Genomic DNA, 7,030 nt, shown 5'->3' on the forward strand with positions numbered 1-7,030 from the left:
CGATAACAAATTTATCAGATTACTCAAAATTATTAATCAAAATTTGTCAACATGCTACCCCCCAGTACAGTGAGCCAACGTGGTCGGTTACGTCACTATAATTATTCTCATTAAGCATGCATCTTCATCAAGTTTTTTCTACTTTGATTTAAACTCCTTCCGGTTCGGGAGAAACATAAATCATTCATAGGAAGCGTTTTTCGTCTGCAAAGAGATCAACGGAATAGCAAAAAATCAGTTAATTTCTACCCTTGGTCTGTTTCACGATGAGAAAAGTACGACTGGCCGAAGCTTTGCGAGACTTTCTATCAAGAGTCCTCTCGAAAAGAGGAAGCAAAAGTGAGCTGAGACTTTGAGTTTGAAAAGACCGAAAGCTACTTGGGCTCGTTACGGAGCAAGCTGCAAGCGTCTCTGCGCCTTTTTCTGACTCTCGTTAAAATCAGCTTACGAATTTAAGCACCTCGAGGTTTTGCTCTCCGTCTATATTTGGAAGAATTCCGGACCATTTTCATCAATAGCATATTCACCATGCTCTCTACACTGCCACAACAGATTTATTCGCCCGCAAAAATCGCGTAAGTTGACGAAAAAGAGTTGCAAACTTTAAACCATATTTCTCCGGGACTTTCTTCCATAACGAGAGTCATAGGACTCGTCAACCTCGGGAACGTGACCACTTAACCATCACTGAGAAAAAGTTTTAAGATGTACCTACCATGATAATTGAGCGGAATTGCTTCGGATGTTTCCAGGTTGATTGAAACCGACTGAAAACAAGTGACATTTTTCGTTGATTGTGATGGAGAAAACAGTGATACAGAGACGTCGCAGCCTCGACTTCGAGTATTCAAATATATCAGAAGAAATGAATTCCAATTCGTTCGTTCTCGCGTTTGCTTTCACAGCTCCAGGCTAAAGCCAAAGCGGCGTGTGTGACGTCGTATGCGCTCTCTGCTAACGCGATGGTCACACGATTCGCATGGAAGCGGAATTTTACTCGATTCTCGGTATATAAAATAAATAAATAAATAAATAAATAAAAACAATGAGTATTGTAAAAATTAATCCCTTTTGGTTAAAAAATGTATGATTTATGAAAAGCAATAGAAATTTCATTAGGATTCAGTGATTAAGTTGATAAATATTATGATAATTGATCCGAAGCAACACTGATCTCACACGAGAAGAGAATTTTCACGAGACTCGTGTGAAACGATGATGTATCCGTGTCTTATTTCAGTTTAAGAATTTGATAATTGATTGATGAGGCATAACTATAGGATTGAGGTAATCGATATATGATAGTTTTTTGAGGGGCAATTCCATTGAATTAGAGAAGAAACACGAGTGAGCAATCCAATAGAGCAAAATATAATATGATTACTCCAATAAAAGTGTAAGTTATAAAGAAACGTTAAGCTTTATTAGATTACCTGACAAAATCTTGATTAATTGTAATTCAAGTGAAGCAAGAAATGTGGCCCATTAATTCATCTCCATCACTCGTTCGCTTGATCACACAGATTTTAATTTCGTCACGTTAAGAAATCTTCTTGTTCTCTGGCAACTCAAGTACAATTTTAAGGGTACAGACGTAATTATAATACAAAATATCGATATTAGATAAACTGATTGAATATTTCCATGACGTAAACTTTACGTTCTTTTTTCACCGTTCGTCGGAGCAAAAACTTTTTCCAAGTAAACAAACGTCTTTACTTCATTTGTTCCTTTTTTTCTCTTTTTTATCTATATTCGAACTAGTAAAAGACAGTGTGACCATCTTTACTGTCAACATCGATCGATAATATTAATACTCAATTCAAAGAATGAGGCATTTATCAAACAGCAAGTTTCTTCATTTTATAACATCTTTTAAATACAAATCACGAATTGGCTCGAATAAATTAGTCATGTTAATCCCAGCTATTATGAGGTTAACATATAAATTTGATTCGACACACACGACTCAATACATTTTCCACGTCAGAACGAAATCTTCTACACATTAATGACAATAAATGGTCGAACCGGCGGAGCCCGAGCTCTGATTGATATGCAATTTTTCACGACGGCGGATCTAATAGCTCCAAGATTTTTTACTTTTATTACGCAAGTTTCTGCTTCTATATCAATACAACGATACGATAGAAATTAATCGATCTTAATAATAGCGCATAACGCAAAGAGGTTCATCGCGGAATAAATGAGCGTAAAACGTATTTTTTCATCATTTATTTGGAATACACAGAGGGCCATTCGGAAAAAATTGTAAACAATAGTTAAAATCACATGATCGGGGTACAAATAAACATGGTACTCGCATCGATGTGTCCTTGACAAAAAAAATCATATTATTGTTATGCCGATACTCAAGTCATTCTTGTGGGGATCCGTTTATGCGAAATTGCAGTCTTTTCATTGACGATGTTGAACGTTTAGCCGGAGGTAGGAGGAAAAGGGCGGACTTGTGATCTCTGACCTGGTTTTTTAGGATGCCCCTTTCGATCCACACCGTTCGATCTCTGAGTCTAGAACCCGAAAAAAAATCCACTTTAAAAAACTTACTTGGAACGAGAGGGCATGTGAAACCGGAGTAAAAATGAACATTTATGTACGCACCAAATGTGGGCCCTGATCATGAGAACGACGGAATTTTTTGTTTCTTGTACAATTCGAAAAGATTCGCTAATGAGTAAAAATTAAAGTATTGTTCTATTTAATATCGTGAAATACACACCGTCGTACTATTAAAAGGTGGCCCGGGTAATCCTCGAGGGCCAGATCCACTGACGAGGCTCGGAACTCCTGAGTCTTTCTTTCGAGTTTGGGTCTGACAATGAGTCTCGATTATGGCAAATACGACGACTAAAATGACGATGGATGACAGTCTTTTGTCCATTTTTTTTAATAATAGAATTACAAATGAAGTTACGAAGCGTCTGATATCAATTGAGCCTCTCCGGTCCGCTTTATAAACCGTACTTTGCTCGCTTCGATAGTTCTAAATCCCGCCGTGACAAATAAAAGATGCATGAAACTCCTCGATAGTGCCAGCTTTTATTGCTACTCGAATAAGCTCCAAGTAATTTACGACCAATCTCCGATACTTGTCGTCCTAGACTTTATACGACACGGTATAAACTCCTTAAAAAGCGTGCATAATCCTATTTACTCGACAAAGAGCAATTTTTTACAGTTTCATAGATACACGCAAATGTACGAGAAGTTTGCTATGAACGGAACCCCCCCGGAAGAAGCACAGCTTCTATCTCGGCTCGTGGAAAACCCAAACATTCCGTCATTCTTCTTGGGATATCCAAACGTATCGCACTCATAATTTCAATTTAAACATCGAGATATAGGCGAACGTGCCGCAACGTGCCGCAACGAACAAGCAATTAAGCAAGAATTGTCGATTGGTATGGTCTGTACTGCCGAGTTTAAAAGTTTATTTTTCACAATTATTCCTCGTATCCTATCGAAAAAAAATGTAATGAGGAAAATGAATTTGCCCTCAACGAAAAATTATCTCGTGACGATTTTAACTAATTTTCTCACATGCGCCGTAATATTTGACGAAATTTGAATTTTATGAAAGAAAAATGAATTTTCGTGTCCACTTCGCCCTATTTTTTTATTGTTTTAAATTTCGTTGAAAGTTTTTTGTTTCTTGACGTCTTCTTTAACGAAAAAAAACGTTTTCTGCATTCTTCGCGTGTAACTCTATACTCGAAACCGATCAAAGGTTCGATTCCCGTTGCACGTAATGTCGAAAGTGGGCTCACACTTTTCATTAAAAAGATATTTTAATATATCGAATTGTGAAGCCTGTTCGTTGCTAGTATAAATAAAATCAACATCTCAGTTTCTTACAACTATACAAAATTTCATAAAATATAGACATTTTTTTCATTTCACAGTGTCCATGATTTTTGGTTATTATCTCAAATTCATTTTTCAAACACATGAAAATGATTTAAAGAACATTAGTGAAAACATAACCTGGATTAGAAAGAAAGCATTTTTTAAAATTTATTTCATCTTTAATTTTAGGAAAGTCCACTTTGCCCCATATTCCCCTAACGAACTACATTCTACGTATTCTTGCCGTTAGGGATCTGCGAGAGGGAAAGGAGATCCGTAGTACTAGGACACGAATGCGAAGGCGTCAGACTGCCGCAAATATTTGTCCGGTGTCCTCTTATCTTAGCAGAGCTTAACGGCCCATATGTCGTTCTCTCATCGATTCGCACTTTTTTTTCTCACTTTTTACGCAGTCTTTGTTCGCCCCTTCAAATCCCCTTTCATCCGAGTGTTTTACCTGACCAATCGCCCTTGATGTCGCGCTCCTTCTACTCCTGCTTTCGCCTTCCCGCGCACGTGTATATACCCATCCACACATTTTTGTGTATGCACGCATATACTGACCGAACCGACCACCGATCATTAACAACTCCGAACATTGTAACATTCCCACCTTCGCATGTGAGTTTCCCGTGAACGAAAAAGTTTTACAGTTTATTGATATTTTGCCATATGGCTTTTCTAGCAAAGGCTCCGAGGGGTTCAAAAATTATCATAATAACTCTTAGTTTAATTGAATCTCAAAAATAAGACGATTACAATGGTCCACTTGTTCAAGGACAAATCGATTAACAAGGAAGACTAACATTTTCGAATTTCGATTGTTATTGAGTATGAAAAAGCCAGCTTCCTTAAGATTGAGACGTTCGTACTGTCCTTTTTTGGCTTCGCTTGAAATATTACAGAAGCACAATTTCGTCTGGGAAAGTTGGCTTCGTGAAAGTAACATTATGTTTTCAACGATTTCGAGTCTTTATTTGCATGAGAAAACGTTGTCAGAAGCTTTAGTTAGGCATAAGACGTTGACCCTTTGCCAGGATGTCACATTTAGAGTTAGTAAAAATTTCAACCCATAAAAATGAGAGATAAATCAAGCTACTATTCTATGAGGAATCCATTTAATTTTAGCATAAATTTATGAGAAAAGAATTTCCTTGATTGGTCATCCGAGGAACAAGAGACGAGATAACTTGAAAATGTACCACTGAAACTCCGTGAAAACGAGCAGGAAAGAAATCGCAGATTTTTCATTTCTATACACTTTTTTATATTACTGTAATCGCACAGATTTCGGGGTGATGGAATGGGATATGCAGCTAGAGATTCTTCAAACGAGTACCGATTTTTTCCCATCCGCGTATATCTATGGTCATGCTCTGCTTGCAGGAAAAGAATTAAATTGAAAAAAAATGTTTTCTGTAAAATTTCATCGTTTCAAGTATTTTTACGGTTATATTTTATTTCCTTGCCAGTGCCGATCGTTTTTTTTATAGATAAAATAAAACCATCAGCGATGTTTCTATAATTTGTTTGTTCAGAATTTATTGAACTAACGGTTGAGTTAAGGAAAAACGAATAAAATGAAGCTTTCCAACTTTTCATGATACAAGATTTATTTTAAAAAATGTATTTTATTTATTTTCAAAAAAAGTATAAATTTTGGACTTTTCAAAGCGTACAGAAAATTTAATCGGTGAATTTATTGCATTTTTTGTGTATCACAGTAAATACAAGATAGAACCTCCGAACTTCAGTGAAATTATTGTAGAGAAGCTGATATTTTATTCCACTTATCGAATCTTTATTTTTTCTGGTTCTATAGCAGTACTGACCGTCAATTTATTTTCGTTCATTACTAATAATCTTTCCCTTTGCGCCCTAAGATTTTTTCACGTTGCGCCATTAACTCCTCGGCCGTTATTTCAACTTTACACCTGTTTGCGTACTTGTGACACTTGATCGAACCGCAACACTCGCTGTCAGCGACACACTGGAATGAAAAAACAAGGGAAAACAGTGTTAAGTTTCATACTCGATTAATATACGAATAAAACAAGACTGTAAACAATTCGAGAACAGTTCATTTTTCAGTCGTCTTGCAGTGGAATTGATCTGAATGAAAACGTCATTGAATCATCGAAGTATTCGATCCGATACAAAATTTTGTTCCAAGTCGATACAAAGTTTATAAAAATCACAAGTGACATGAATTGATCGAATTACATTCTCAAATGCAAGCAAATTTATTACACTGCAAGTTAATATTTTATTTCGTTTTATTTATTATGTCTCGACTGCAAATTCAATTTTCATTCTCGTCTTTTGAATTATTTCTTTGGATTGTTGTATCTCTTTTTTGTATTTTTGATGTCTCATTTGTATACGCACGTGAGGTGATAATATAATCATCGCGAACTGATACTTACAGGGTCCCCATGTCTTTTACAGCTCTTAGGAATGGAAGCAGAGATGAGGGAGAAACTTAGTAGGGCTACCAGAACGAATACCATAACTTTTGCCATTTTGATTTCTTTCGTTGTAGATCGCTCAAAATATCTGAAAAAGTACAACGAAGCGAGTTCAATGAATCCTTATCATTGCTCTATGAATGTTTTACTTTTTTGTGCATCGTTAGACTTCCAAATCATTTGCATCTTGCATTTTTTCATAATGCAAGTAAGTTATTTCTGAATATAAAAAAATTTTTGCGAACAAACTGAAATTCGTGATTCCAACGAAAATTTTGTTGATTTATATAATTATAAAATTTGCTGGTTTCAATGAATATTGCTCACTCTGACAGAAAAATCGTTGGACCAATCAACTTTATTATGTTCACCACGATTCCTTAACCGAGCAAAAAAATTGTGGGATCAACAAGTCACTATTTTTAGTTTCTGAGTATTTCAATGTCTCATGAATGTCACTTTAATCCCTTTGTCTTCCTACGAAGTTCGTTTCATATGCAGCTCAGTCATGAAAAAATTATATGAATGTTTCGTCGTATATTGAATTGAATGAAGAAGAAACCTTCGAAGATCTTGATGACAAAAGAATCAAGCAAAGAGCATTTTTTTGTGAGATTCAAATACTTGAGTATTTTTTATTCACGTTCAGGATTGGTATTGTTTTTAGTTTCTGTGTAAACTTATATTTTTTCTAA

At 35.8% G+C, this 7,030-nt stretch overlaps 1 long non-coding RNA gene across 1 annotated transcript; it reads right to left on the reverse strand.

Annotated features, from left to right (window-relative positions):
- Positions 1 to 2,220: 2,220 nt before the first annotated feature.
- LOC122409186 (uncharacterized) lies at positions 2,221 to 5,720 on the reverse strand. Its single transcript, XR_006260629.1, has 2 exons — positions 2,741 to 5,720; positions 2,221 to 2,531 (listed from the first exon to the last, which is right to left on the reverse strand). It is a non-coding gene; the product is annotated as an uncharacterized lncRNA (long non-coding RNA).
- Positions 5,721 to 7,030: the final 1,310 nt, after the last annotated feature.

This window comes from Venturia canescens, chromosome 4 (genome assembly GCF_019457755.1).
Source record: "Venturia canescens isolate UGA chromosome 4, ASM1945775v1, whole genome shotgun sequence".
Lineage (NCBI taxonomy): Eukaryota > Metazoa > Arthropoda > Insecta > Hymenoptera > Ichneumonidae > Venturia > Venturia canescens.